Source organism: Ostrinia nubilalis, chromosome 9 (assembly GCF_963855985.1).
Source record: "Ostrinia nubilalis chromosome 9, ilOstNubi1.1, whole genome shotgun sequence".
In the NCBI taxonomy this organism is placed as follows: Eukaryota; Metazoa; Arthropoda; class Insecta; order Lepidoptera; family Crambidae; genus Ostrinia; species Ostrinia nubilalis.
In genome coordinates, this window is record NC_087096.1 from 2057958 (window position 1) to 2074003 (window position 16046).

The following is a 16046-nucleotide window of genomic DNA, read 5'->3' on the forward strand; positions in this document are numbered from 1 at the left end:
TATTGCACATTAAGTGTCTTTACACAAGGTTTTAAATCAATAAAAATTAAACTTCAAACTAAATAATACTTAAACAGTTAACAATGTATAGATAGATAAGTTTGTAATTAAATATAAGAATTAAGAATTATTTTGAGAGGCCATGATTCAGTAATCGCGCGGAGGTCAATAAAAAGGCAATCAAACAGTCCAATTACTAGCACGGGTCAACACAAAACAAAATCAATCGGTTGGGGATCACAAAACTTCACAAAAAACAAAGGAGAGAATATGTCGACAGTTCGCCAAAGCAAAAAGCAGACAGACCTCGTATAAAAATACAGTATTAAAAAAATACATATTATCTATTTGTTTGTAACCAAATTCTATTATTAAAATTCTAAAGCTGAGTTGCACCATCTTACTTTAACTTTGACAAACGTCAAAAATCTGTTAAACTCCATACAAAAAGCACCGGTTACTGTTATAGCTACGGTCAAAGTTAGGTGGTGCAACTCAGCCTAAAACTAAGAAAGATTGAAGAAAAAGAAACATTTCGTTTTAAACCTTAACCGTATGACAATAAAGTGCACAATGGTATTTCGTATTGCAACCTAAGCCCTGATTGTCTCTTATTGGTCGTAGTAAAAATATAGTAAAATGCGTAACCAATTAGAGACGGGGTGAGCACGTGACCGGAGCGATGCGCTGACGCTAAAATTTCTACAAAGTGGTCAGGCGGAAGAGTCCCCGATAGTACCATTTAGAGAAAGGACATGAACACAGTCATGTTTCAAGGGGATTTCTACCAATTAAGTTGTAGTGTTGTCGCATAATCGATATTGCCAAATATCGATGTATCGATTAACAATTTGATTAATCGATTTTATTGATTACCATCATTACTATCATTTGATTGTTAATTCAATTCCTTATTTTCAGCAATATAATCGATTATTGCAATCGATTAATCGATTATGATTTATTCGGTATACATACTTACTAAATCGATAGAATCGATAGTAAGATATGATACAATACTCTCAATATGATCGATAAAAGCAATCTAATTGACCTAATACTATTTTTATTACCCTAATGTGATGTGAAATACTATGGAAACTTTGCATATTCAACGACCTCTATCTCCGTATCCCCGCGTATTTCAGGATTGTTGTCATACTATGAAATGAAGTACCTACTAGTATTAAGCTTTAATTTAGTATACTTTTTGTTTCTGTTGGTTTAACGCCCAATATGCCCATCATCCTTAACGATTAGAAATAACTCTAAAAACTATGAATCTATTGAAGTACCTACTACCTGAGTTAAATTAGTTTATTTTCACTATTATGTTCGTACTAATGCTCAGAACACTGTTTTAAATAGTTATTCATAATTATATATATTAATATGTATAAATTGATTTACTAGACTTTTAAGCAGTGAGCATTACATTCATAAAAAAAACACGTAACAAATAAACTCGTCAAGGAAGCTTTAACTTGCTATTACAATTTGGTCAATCAATCATTTTTATTGCATCAACAAACTAACGAAATTGATTTATCAGAAATCGAAAGTGTCTTAAAATAGTTAAATAGGTATGAGTCACACCAGTTGCATATTAAATAATGGCCTAAGGATATAATTCAGCACGATTACATAATAGAATTTTGCTATTACTTTGGCAATAAAGTGACGTTAATTTGACAGTCTTGAGATTGTCTACGCCTACGCAGAAGATATGACAAATCAAGTTGCGATTCAAGACGCTTGGGAAAGTGATTCATTGAGGTAATCAAGGAAGTAACTAAATTAATTGTAACCATAATAATATTTGACAGTTGTCGCTATAAAGATAAAGTTGACACCTTATGTAATTGCATGTTGATACATTAACTTACTTTACATTAATAAAATTAGTGTAAAAGTTATAAATAAAATAAATATTGTTGGTACAGACTTAGGTAATAGGTAAGGTTATTGATATTAATGAGGCTGAAAACATTGAATTTTCGGATAGTTTTAGGATTCTTATAGTTTAGTAGGTTAATGAGTCTAGAGATGAATCAACGTTAAATCGGAAACAGATAAATTTTTTAAAGCTAAATGAAACAAGATGGCTTTTTCCTTCCTTCTCAAATTTTGAAAGATGGATAATCTTGATGAATCACACTCAATAATTTTTTAAATCTCTCAATAATAACCAGTTTCCTGTACCACTAACAAACGTGAGACGTCTAAGAACTTTTTTTTAAATTTTTTTTTATCCACAACGAGGAAGCTCTTGGCCTGTATCTCACCTGATGTTGACTTCTGTATTTAACTACTCTATGCGGTCCGTTTTTGCGTCCGCTCCTTTTCCTTTCATTTGGCCTTGCGCGCATGCGTGCAGTGTTAACTATGACTCGTTACCCTGATAGGGTCTGCTGAGGTTAAAGACATATTAGAAAAATGTTTACTACTTAGATTACAGCAAGTTTTTTGTAATGGTTACAGCTGTTTAACTTTGAGGAATATTGTGAATTGGGTTATTTAAGTGGCTTCTAATTTTTGGTGCACTCAAGGAGTGTATAGGATTCTTAATAAACTGTATGCAATGACCTTCACTCTATGTCATATCAAGACCTCTTCATATGATGTTTTTTGTTTCTTTGTTGTACTTATTCTGGAATATTCCAAAGGTACTCAACAGAGTGATATTACAAGTGTGTTTGATCCACAGGTTGTGCGAATAAACATTTCAAGTAGGCACAATATTTGCAGATGACCTTCTGCAAATATTTTGGTTAAATAAAATCGAATACAGAACCTGATGTTGTCTGCCGTCTCACTGATTTACATCTATGTTATATTTTTCATATTAAGGCTGAGTTGCACCAACTTACTTTTACCGTAACTTTAACAATAACTGGTGCTTTTTGTATGGGGTTTGACAGATTTTTGACGTTTGTTAAAGTCAAAGTAAGATGATGCAACTCAGCCTTAGTGACTCATGGTTTTCTGAGAAAAAATAAAGCCTATCTATTTTAACCCTATACTTGGCAAAGACGGTTTTGGTTAATATTTGTGATTTACACTATAAATATTGGATTTAGGACGAGTAAAAATCATGTAAAAAATACGAAAAAAAATCTTAGGTATGTAGTTTTGGAAATATAGTATGTATCTTTAACTGCACATTGCCAGTTTTGTAGTAAATTAAAACATTGTTTATTTGTTAGTAAAAAATAATTATTTAAATGAAAATTACTACAAAACCTTAAGCTATTCCTTATTTGAGAAATAAAAAATAAGTATCTTTAACAAAAAACTGAAAACAAAGTAAAAAACCTACTTCAAAGTCTGTAACGCCTTGCAAGTATAGCTGCATTTGGATGTATAAGAACCACTCCATCAGCGTCGTTGGAGTACCTCCTGAACCTTACACTCCTCTAACCATCCAGTAGAAGCAAATGCATATAGGACACATAGGAATCCTGCAAGACCATTAAAAAAATACGAGGGATATTGACGCCAACTGGTACCGAACTGTGTTCACGTCTTCGATTGAAGATAATTTGATACCCAACTTACAGTGGAAACGCAAGATAGCGGAAATGGATCTCTGGAACTCTCTGGGAAACTATGCAGCAGTCGAACTGGCTGAAATTCTTCAATCACCAGCTTTATAACCAGAAGCATGCAGCAGCCTAAAAAGGCTGCTCGCTTTTTGGGGGTGATCTGGGTTGTTTGGAGTAGGAAGATAACCACCCAAGAGAATCAGGAGGCTAAGTGCGGCTTCTAAATCATCAGATGAAGTGTCACCGCCACTGACTTTCGACCTGGTTCCAGATTTTGGAACCAGAACCAGCATTTTGTGCGCCTGATTTTGTTGCTGCAGCACAAAGTTGTCCAAAAAACAAAATTCTTTAGTACATGAATTAAAATTCACATCGGCTTATAATTTACAGCTTTAAATATTACTAACTAATAACATGATCCCTTTTTATGCGATAAAATCTATGAAAAAAATCATAAAATAAAGTCAACGAGAACCTGGCAATGTGTCTTTAAAGATACATTCAAAATTGAAAGTAAATTATTACGTATCTGACAGTGTGCATTTAGAGATACATTCGGACAATTCGCATCGTACAAGAATAATTATACAAGTTTTGGGATGAAAAAACAGCACTATCATCAAGAAACCTTTATTTACTATCCATATTACTACAGATAATGACCAATATTCTTTAAAAAAAACACCGAAAAGAATAAAAAATATTAGCTGGTGCGTAGACGCCTGTCAACGGTCTGACATTTTGAATATTACTGTTAAATCTGTGCAGCCTGTAGCGATTCTATACTGTGTAACACAATCTGTAGTATTTGGGCTAACGTTATATTAACACTAGAAGTGCCGAAGATTACGACCCCCCTAAAAGCGCCGCTGGGTCAATTTTGTCCCAGCATATATTTTGTAATATTTCATTAGTTTCAGGCATGAATATTATGGTTAAAACTATTTGTAGTATCCTTAAAAAAAGGTTTATCTATGTAGTTAAATAAATATGTACTTATTTCTTTAAATATAAATGTATTCAATTTTAATTTTGAATTAGTAAAAGTCAGATATTTTTGGTTTCATTTAAAAATAGTCACATAGTATGTGGTGTTATACTGTATTAAAATAATGTAATTACTACTTTAACTAGTCATTATTATTTTTAAAGGATAAATAAATATCTTACAAATAATAGTGCACATTTTGCACAAAGTTTTTTTGTATGGTTTTTTGTCTCTCTGGTGTACTATGTGTTTAGGAATTTTTATAGGTATGGTTATTTTTCTGTTATCTGTACACAAACAGTGAAGTTTTTTACCAATTACAATGAAAAGTATGTACGTTTAATTTTCAAAATTTTATAAGTCACACATTTTACAAATGTATCAAATCATACAATGTATGAACTGGCTTATGTCTAGAAGCCACCTTCCTACTAATATTATAAATGTAAAAGTTAATAAATATTGATGAATTGAAGGATGGATGGACTGATGAATGGATAGGAAGGATGAATGGGTGGATATATGCCTGGAACTTGAACTAAGTGAGTATGGATTCATGGTTAGATCAATGGAAGTTTTTTCACTCTTTTACGCAAAAAATAATAAGCCGATCTTAATAAAACTTTGCAGTTTTATTGCTAATATACTTCAGAATAACATAATATAGGCTATAATTTAGAATAACATTCAGTTATTTGGTCAAAAAGCAACGATAAGTGTCAAGAAATTGGGTCTTTCTATGATAAACTTAATTTCTCACGGGTGAAGTCACAGGCAAAAACTAGTACAATATATTTACATTTCTGCATTATCACGAGTCACCTAAACTCTCTTCACCTCTCCACTTTTGTATCTCCTGGAAACAAGGACTCTTCGTCGAATTATTGTGGCAAATACCAGGGTGGGACAAAAATGACCCAGTGGCGCTTCTAGGTAAAACTGATTCAAAAAAAAAATCTATTAATGTTATATTATCAAAAACATTAAAAAATGATAAAATTCAATAAATCAGTAAAAGTCAAAAAGTTTCATGAACTTTCGTTGAAAAATAAAAAAGTTAGAGACGATCAAACTCGCGAGTGGGACAAAAATGGGACGGCGGCCTTTCTAGTGTTAAAAAAACATTAAAAAATAGTTTTTGGTTTCTCCCGCATATTTTTGTTTTGGTCAACGTATCTTTAAATGCACAATGCCAAGAAAAGGGTTAAAACCGTTTTTCTACTACCTGTAATCTAGTAAAGAGTGACGATACATTCATGCTGCCTTTTCAGCTATCATAAGTTTAGAAAGAAAAGTACTACGTAGGTATTTTATTTTACACTGTACTACCCAAAGCTTCAGACAAGTCGAAAACAAAATAAATCATTACTAAAAACAGAATAAAATGCACAAAATAAACAAAATTTACACCCGCCGTATAATATTCCTTTTAACAGACTAATATTTGCCTCCTCCGTGATGAGGAAAAACGCCCTCTGGAATTTTTCGCACATTTTAACGGAAGAAAAAGGTTTAGGTGAAAATATTAAAACGGTTAAAAATGTTTGATGAAGTTAATTCGATTAACTAAGTTAAGGTTAAGACTTTTTACTGATGAAAGAACATAAAACATTAAGTACATAAACTGAGATGCTATTAGTTTTTTTGCCGTTTTATAAATTGTTCTATATGCAATTTATTACTGGTATTGGTCCAGTTATTTTATATTTAAAATGATTATCATAATAATTCCTTATTACCTATCATACATGAAACTACTAGCTGTTGCCCGCGGCTTTACCCGCGTGAAATTCAGTTTGTCACAGATCGTCGTAAATTATAGCCTATAGGTATGTTATTCTGGGTTATAAACAATAATACTGTAAAGTTTCATCAAAATCCATTCAGTAGTTTTAGCTTGAAAGAGTAACAAACATCCAGACATCCAAACTTTCGCATTTTTAATATAAGTAGGATTTAGGTATCATATAATAATTTTATAGACCTCACGTGTTTTTTTATTTGAAATTCTTAATAAATGTTAATGACGGCATTTATGTCTATCACGTGAAACATAAAAGTAGAAAATGAATAATTTTAATCAAAATACTTGTTTTGCATCTATTTTTTAGCTATTAAGTCTACAAATAAATGTAAAGTCGACGGTATATTAATATTAATTTTTGTTGCAAAAAATAATTACAACCACATAATTAGTATTGGTCTAGCGCCTAACTCACTCAGTGCGTGAGGGGTGACATTGACATAATCATCATCATCATCATCATCATCATTTCAGCCATAGGACGTCCACTGCTGAACATAGGCCTCCCCCAATGCTTTCCATGTTGATCGATTGGTAGCGGCCTGCGTCCAGCGCTTCCCTGCTACCTTTACGATGTCGTCGGTCCACCTTGTAGGTGGACGTCCCACGCTGCGTTTTCCGGTACGCGGCCTCCATTCCAGAACCTTTCTTCCCCATCGGCCGTCAGTTCTGCGTACTATGTGCCCTGCCCATTGACATAATATGACGTGATAGAGCATAAAGGACAATGACCAAAAGTGGTCCAAATGTCCACCACTAATCAGACCTATATTGGCTTATAGTCCATTCAATAGAGATTAACTTTCAGTATGGGACGAAAAAAAAATAAGCTGTCAGTAAAAAGTTATGACCGTATGAAAAATTGTAGTAGGTAGTTTACGCGCTAATCTCAGGAACCTGGTCCGATTTGAAAAATTATTTTTGTTATGGATAGCCCATTTATCAAGGATGGTTTTAGATTATATAACATCACCCTATAACCAATAGGGGCGGAGCAGCGACCACCCGACCATAATTCCAATATTGTTGTCTTTCTTCTGAGCTTTTTTTTTTCTTTTAGCGAGAATCTAACACGGCACACTAAGCGACATGACATAACATGCATAGATCAATCCAAAATGTGCGATGGATAGAATGATTTCAAGAACATTTTTCGGATGAAAAGGTAAAAAACATGACTTTTCATTCAGTCATAACTTTTTACTGACAGCATATTTTTGATTGCGGTTTGGTTATAATGAATCAGTATTTAGTAGACTATTTTACTACATAGGTCTCGTTAGTGGTGGACATTTGGATCACACTCCATACATTTTTGGTCATTGTCCTTTCGTTGACGTTTGACGTTACCAAAACACCCTCCCGTGCCGCTCCCATACCTCAGGCACTGACTAAGTTAAGTGCTAGATCTAACATTGTCGTTTGTACTACGAGTGTAAAATAAACAGTAGAATACATTTGTCACCAACCCCTACTCTTCCCGCGGGTGTCGTAAGAGGCGACTTAGGGACTACACATCAAACAGAGAATGGGCAGCAGCGCTCTCTGAAAAACATCAATCTTTTAAACTGCGATCTCCAACCCACCTGCCAAGCGTGGAGATTATGGAAAAACCCTCCACTATAGTGGAGGAGGCTCATAGTCCAGCAGTGGACTGTAAAGGGCTGTTGATGATTACGTTTAAAAGCAGTTTTTAAGGCTAAAAAACTTAATAAAATACTTTTCTACAATCCTTTATTAGCAGGCCTCCCACTAGGTGGACCGACGATCTGGTGAAGGTCGCGGGAGGTGCCTGGATTTGAGCGGCACAGGATCGGTCTTCGTGGAAATCCTTGGGGAGGCCTTTGTCCAGCAGTGGACGTCTTTCGGCTGAAACGAACGAACGAACGAATCCTTTATTGTCTAAGTTCTGAAAATCCCTTTGAACATTGTTTTACGTGAAATGTAAATGTCCTAAAACTTTGTAAGCTGAAAAGCTGAATATTTTTGATCTTCAAAACCCCTAACTTATTGTTTAATTTTTTGTAATCTGTGCCCTTATTGTGGCGGATAATAGTGATTTTAAATTAAAACAGCCGGCAGCATTGTCCTTATTTTAGCTCGCAAGGGTTAGGCCTGTCGCTCACAGACCTACATGAAAATTTAATATGATAGAGGCCCATCAATATTAATTATTTGTGGCTTGTCTGAAGTTTTTGAACTAACTTCAGCATGTGGCTTAGTTACTACATTAAATTAAGCGTTAAAAATATAATATCTACACCTGAAAAGAATCTTTCAATTGTCCAGTTTCATATCAACTCCCATAACGACATGGGCACAATAACATTCGTATCTTTACAATCAAACAAAGTTCACGACTTTTCTTCCCACTTACTGACAAACTAAATCTAGCTGGGTTGCACCATCTAACTTTCACTTTAACAAACGTCAAAAATCTGTCAAACTCCATACAAAAAGCACCGGTTATCGTTATAGTTACGATCAAAGTTAGGTGGTGCAACTCAGCCATCTGTAACAAATATGACACGTTCCTAGTACAGACAACAGCTGCAAGCTAAACGCTCTAGAATCTTATGTAGTTGTAGAGATTGCAAAATCCGGATTTTTCTTAAATCCGGTTTTCCGGATTTGTGTTACGTACAAATCCGGATTATCCGGATTTTTCGAATATTGGGTAATTTTTTTAAACCATCAATTTAATTTAAATATAACGTAGTTTTTTTCAAAAAGATGTAAGTATTTGAAGAAAAGCGTTTTATTATACAGTGTGAGTCACGTTAAAGTGTACATATGAAAATAAATGAAACTAGACCTATTTTTATCGACAAAAAAGAGGTCAAAAAATTTTTGATATTTTTTTTTAATTTTTTATAGAATTTTTTTTCTTCCAATTACTTTTTGTAAAGATAACGTGATAACTTTTAAACTAAGCGGTATATCCTGATCAAATAAAAACAGTAATAATGCTTAATAACAGACAAACCGAAAAAAGAGGAATAAATTCCATGCGCGATAATACAGTGTGAGTCACGTTAAAGTGTACATATGAAAATAGATGAAACTAGACCTATTTTTATCGACAAAAAAGAGGTCAATTTTTTTTTTGAGATTTTTTTTTAATTTTTTATAGATTTTTTTTCTTCCAATTACTTATTGTAAAGAAAACGTAATAACTTTTAAACTAAGCGGTATATCCTGATAAAATAAAAACAATGATAATGCTAAATAACAGGCGATACTAAAAAAATACATAAAATACACAAAAAAGGCCAACAAATAATAAAAAATGATACTTTTTGACAAAAATCTGCTTTTAAATTCGTGTTTTTTTGGTTATTTGATAAATTTCTCGAAAAAATGCCCCTATAACCGGTGGTTTTTATTACTTTGTATTATTTTCTATCGTATTACCTTCGTAAAACCAAAAATCGCATGTCTCTATCCCTATCACAACGTTTGCAATGATCGTTTGAACTAAGCCTCTCCGGGCGCGCCATTCAACGCTTCGTTAACAACGAAACTGAAAATGGCTCTAGATTTGTAATTTTGATAAAGACAAGTTAGATTTCAAATAAAAACAAAAGATTTCGAAGTAAAATAAGCATTTTAGTTAAAATTAAAATTGTCTCTACCTGTAGCGGAGAATAATGTTGTGGCAGGCCTTTGTTCAAACGATCATAGCAAATGTTGTGATAGGTATAGAGACATGCAATTTTTGGTTTTACAAAGATAATACGATAGAAAATAATAAAAAGTAATAAAAACCACCTGTTATAGGGGCATTTTTTGGAGACATTTATCAAATAACCAAAAAAATACGAATTTATAAGCAGATTTTTTTCAAAAAGTATCATTTTTTATTATTTGTTGGCATTTTTTGTGTATTTTATGTATTTTTTTAGTATCGCCTGTTATTTAGCATTATCATTATTTTTATTTTATCAGGATATACCGCTTAGTTTAAAAGTTATTACGTTTTCTTTACAATAAGTAATTGGAAGAAAAAAAATCTATAAAAAATTAAAAAAAAATCTCAAAAAAAATTTGACCTCTTTTTTGTCGATAAAAATAGGTCTAGTTTCATCTATTTTCATATGTACACTTTAACGTGACTCACACTGTATTATCGCGCATGGAATTTATTCCTCTTTTTTCGGTTTGCGCTACATGCTTTCGAAATTATTTGAACTTTGCATTATTTTTTTCGTTTTAGTACAACTGCATTTCAGAATAAAAACTTGCTTGTACAGTCACGGAATGAAAAGGTTCGTCAGTTTTCAAATTGATTCCTTCAACGAATCGCGAGCACATATTACCTTTTGAAACTATGTTACAGAATAATCTCGAGTTAAAGAAAATAATCTTTAACTGTTCGTCAGTAAAGTTCAAAATTATTCAGATCAAAGTTGTTTGACGATTTAACTTACCAAGAAGATTATTATGATTGATAAACTGAGTCGTATAAAACCAAAGGTGGCAATCTGACGTTTTGGTCAAAATTGAGTTATGGTAGTGGCAACACTGGAAATCTTGATTAAATTTATATAAACTACTCTCTCGGAATCATAAACGGCTATCTCCCATGGTTACAACTGTTTAAAATGGCCCTTAGTACCAAATCCGGCAATCTTCTGATACTTAGAAACAAAGATGGCAATATTGTATTCTCAACCAATAGGAAGCCCTCAATTTACACGTCATAGTATGGCGCATCTACGGAAAGTTCGTTAATTTGCAGTGCCTTTTAAAGTGAATTATAGGTGTCTAAATCATTGCATTTAGTTAAATTTATAATAAAAGTGAAGATGGAGAGTCACCCAATACCAGAGACTAATAGATACACAAGAAAGCGGCGAAGAAACACAGAAAACTGGAAGAAGAATGTGGCCAAAAAAATGAGGTTAGTTTCAATCTAGGGTTGTCCATTTTAAATTCGCGTTAGGGGGCTAGTGTTGGTACAACTGGGCTTTTTAAGACTCTTATATAATTCCGTTGTATGTAAGTAACTAACTAAGTATGTAAACAAATCTAGGAAATCGATTATAACTTACTCCTAATTATCGTATCGATTTGAAACTTAGAGATCGTATGTAAATCGGATGACAATACAATAATTTGGTACAATCGAGCTGAGCCCCGATTACGGTAACTTTTAACGTTTCCAATCCAGACGCGGTTCATCGATTCTGCGATACGATTGGTCAAAACAGCTGACGTACGCTGTTGAACGACCAATCGTATCGCAGAATCGAGAAGCGTGTCTGGATTGTAGACGTTAAAAATTACCGTAATCGGGGCTCTGATCTAATCATGGAACCAGAAGGGGAACTTTTCAGAAGAAGAAGAAGAAGAGCTTTCTTCTTAATCCCTTTGAGTTTTGGCTCGTTTGGTTTAAATTGACAAGTCCGATATAATATCTTTAACAGTGTATTATTTATTTTTATGAAAATATAATTTATTTGCTTTATTTTGATGAATTACATGCTATTTTTGAACTCATAAAAATCTCCACAGGTATTCAGCTCCATCTACTGAAACTAATTACTGTGAAGAGTTATTGGCTGATACTAGCGAACTGCGTATTTGAAAATACGACTCACAGTTACAATCGTCTGGTCATAAGTAAATTTGTAATGAGAAAAGTAATTTATTACTGTTTCTAAGAAAGTCTAATTTGAGGCTCATTTATGTGACTAAACATTTTTATTTTATTAAATAAACAATGAGTAATATTTTTCTTGCTTTGTTTGATTGACAACCCTGCATATTATTTATTTTCAAAATGGCTGCCTATTTAAAACTTCGTAACAAAAACGGCATTCTGCTCTTAGTTCAGTACCAAATACGGCAATCTTCATTTTTCAATGACAAAGGCGGCAATCTGAATTAAATAATTACGATTTTTGTCTATAATTATAATATTCTATGTGATTTACGTTGTGTCATTGAATATTCGTAGAAAATGCAATATTTTAAAAATGTTCTTGTTGTTGTAAAAAGTAAATCTAGCGTATACAACGTTTTTTTCATTTTTCCGACAATGAGTCAAACTGCAGATGGCCGCCTTTGGTTTTATACGACTCTACTAAAACCTTCTTGTTGGTTCAACCTGCCATTATCTATTAAATAAAAAAAACTAGAGTAGAACTATAGATGAACTACACTGAAATGTCCCACCGACGACATTGACAGAAGGGCGCCACCATCTTCGTGCAACTATAAGGTTTCCACCGTGGCAAAAGTCGGAACTAGCGATCCGCTATTGACGGTGGCCCCCCTGTCAGTGTCAAATAAAGGACAATTCAGTGTAGTTCATCTATACACTGAACTGTTTGATCCATCCAAGAATCCCCACCTGACACCTGAACAGATTGTCCTTACTACGGCAGACCTGTCCGAAGTCTATAAAGATTTCCAGGTAGGCCAGGGGAGCTAATTTTTTTATTATATTTTTATTTTACACTTTTAAGTTGTATTTCAATCTCAGGGCCCTGGTCATTATTTACGACCAAAGTGCTCGGGAAGACGAATCCAACGAACTCAAACTCTATAAATTTCTGCCGTTTCGGTTAAGAGTTCCTATGGCCACCTCCTGACTTCATCATCAGGACCCTGAATATCATCTAGCACTTAAGTGCTTGAAAAGACAAATCCAACAAACCCAAATTCGATGAGTTTCCACCGTTTCGTTTAGAAGTTCCTATGGCCACCTCCCGAATCCATCATCAGGACCCTGGGCATCATCTAGCACTAAAGTGCTCGAAAAGACAAATCCAACGAACCCAAGTTCGATGCGATTCCGCCGTTTCGTTTAAGAGTTCCTATGGTCACCTCTTGACTCCATCATCAACCCAGCTAAATGGTCGGCGGTATAGCCAACAACCTGTTTAGAACTCTTTTAAGGATTTCTCCACAATCACCCCCATTCTCATACAATGACATTTCGAGATGAATTAATGTAAGTAAATCGAATCCGCTGGGTGAACTTGATGGGCGAGGTTGAAGATCTCTACTTAAGCTTGGCCTGCGGATGAATATGGAGAAAACAAAGCTTATGTCCAATGTCCATGTTGCGCCCTACCCAGTTTCGGTTGGGAGCTCAATTCTCGAGATTGTTGACAAGTATGTCTACCTCCGACAAACGATTCAGCTGGGTAGGTCCAATTTCGAGAAAGAGGTCAATCGTCGAATCCAACTCGGCTGGGCAGCGTTTGGGAAACGACGCAACATCTTTTAGTCCAAAATACCTTAGTGCCTGATGACTATGGTCTCCAACCAATGTGTGTTACCAGTGATGACTTATGGTTCGGAAACGTGGCCTCTCACTATAGGCCTTATACAGAAGCTCAAATTGCACAGCGTGCTATGGATAGGGCTACGCTCGATGTTTCTTTACGAGATCGAATCAGAAATGAGGTGATCCGTAAACGAACTAAAGTCGCTGACATACTAGCCCGACGGATACAAGCTTAAGTGGCAATGGGCAGGGCACATAGTACGCAGAACTGACGGCCGATGGGGCAGCAAGGTTCTGGAGTGACATGCAATAAATAATTTGAATTTGGAGTGGAGGCCGCGTACCGGAAAACGCAGCGTGGGACGTCCACCCACAAGGTGGACCGATAACATCATAAAGGTAGCAGGAAGGCGCTGGACGCAGGTCGCTACCAACCAGGCAACATGAAAAGCATTGGGGGGGCCTATGTTCAGCAGTGGACGTCCTATGGCTGAGATGATGATGATGATGATGACTTACACTTGCAAGGGATATTTGCCGATTTAGCTGCTCTTTAAAACTCAGCGATTTGGTGTTTCAGAATCAGCGTCTCGTATAAAACTCACTGGCCGACTAGCGAATTCACTTACGCATGCGGCATAACGCGTTATTGTGCGAAGTGCGGGTGCGTTCAATCAAAACTTCGCTTGTTTTGCATCCATGTTGCATTCAATAGATATTTTGGTTTATGATTTTATGATAAAATTTTTGGGGTAAAATATTCGAAAAAACCGGATTTGAAAGTCAAAATCCGGATTTTTTTATAGCCTCAAAATCCGGATTTTTCAGATATTTTCGAATTTCGAATAATCCGGATTGCAATCTCTATGTAGTTGTGATAGAGGCTTTTTTTGCGACGAAAAGATTTACTCTGATCTGCTGTGGGCTGTACGATACTAGAACAGCGTAGTGTATAGAGTCCTTTACAGCTTACACTATCAGGGGCCATGCTACATCTATAGCATCCATCTTCTTGTAACTTAAGTCAAGTTCTCTCTCTAAAGCACTCACTCGTTCATCCACTGTCATCATTCATTGTCTCGCGTTTTTTATATGGATGTGTACAAATAATACAGCATTCAGCACTTGCCAAATGTTGGTCTCGAAGCGCTGGTAGGGTAAAAAGATTATGAGACATGTAGAGGCTCCTTAAGAGCAAAATGACGATTTGTAAGAACTATTTATTAGTCCAAACAAATAAAGAAATTTTGACTTTGACTTTTGACTTTGACTTTGAATAATTACTTGAATACTGTTTATTATTTTCGTTTTTAACTCTTAGTTACTGGGCCGTCGATCTGGTGAAGGTCACGGGAAGCACATTTTTTAATGAGAGCAAACGCTTGTAACCCGTCATTGTGCAAAATCTGTGGGGGAAGGCCTTTGTCCAGCAGAGGACGGCATTAAACTGATACAAAACTGTTAGTTCTGCTTTAAGGAGCATTAAAAGTCATCATAATCAAGAAATCTCCATAAATATTTTATGTTCAAAATACATTTCAAACTGAATAGGCTTAGGCAATCTAATTTCATAAACTATAAACTTAGATATCAAGTGCATGTTAGAAGCCAATAGGCAGTTTAATAACCGACCTCCAATACTGAATTGCATCTGACACTTCAATTTCCTGTGCTTGATGGGTTACTAAACAATATTCCGAATTAATGGCCGTCTCCTTTGAGGCTTACTGGATAGACTAGAGCATGTGATTATCAGCTAGATCTACGAGTATTCACTTTGTATGTATAATGTATAGTCCCCAACATACGAGTAAATCTATCAGACTATACAGGGTTACTGGTAATTCGAGGTATTTCCGTCAAGATGAAGAACTCCTCTAACTCATCTTGACGGGAGGGGAGACTTATGAGGGGGTCAAAAGTGGCTCCAAATGGTTCGTTTAATATTACACACAGTGCTGCTCGCCAGTTCTGTTACTTGAACTTGGCTTGTCGCGCTACCGCGTGTCTAACGATTTTGTGAAAAATATTATTGGCAGTTAGTTGCTAATTGCTCATAAGATAGGCTCCCTTATTTGATATTTATTGTCCGTGGTGCATAATCTTATCTTAAAGGTTTTAAACCTATGTTTGTCACCTGTCATCCGCTTTGCAATGGAGGGAAGTCGAACCTTAATTTCGAACTCCTCCTATGTTCTTCTGATTAATTTCGTTGCGGGTCCAATGACAGTTTATCTTTCCCCCGGGACAAACTTGACCTTCATTGGTTGGGTTTTTTTAGCCTTGATTTTAGATTTGTCTATTTATGTTATTTAAAATAATGTATCATGAACGGGGGTCGTAAGGGAGGCAGCCTGTAAGCCATTGTTAGCTTAGCATAATTGCTATAGTGAACCATAGTGAACTGTGGATGAATTATTAAAACCGTCGCAAATTAACGAGCAACGTTATTTGGCATCGGTATCGATC

At 35.0% G+C, this 16046-nt stretch overlaps 1 protein-coding gene and 1 long non-coding RNA gene across 2 annotated transcripts in view; both read left to right on the plus strand.

Moving 5' to 3' along the window:
* The window catches only part of LOC135074380 (probable chitinase 10), a 141533-nt gene that overhangs the window by 66114 nt on the left and 59373 nt on the right, over positions 1 to 16046 (plus strand). The gene's annotated exons all lie outside the window — the stretch shown is intronic.
* Positions 10803 to 12077, plus strand: LOC135074381 (uncharacterized). Its single transcript, XR_010257822.1, has 2 exons — positions 10803 to 11240; positions 11855 to 12077. It is a non-coding gene; the product is annotated as an uncharacterized LOC135074381 (long non-coding RNA).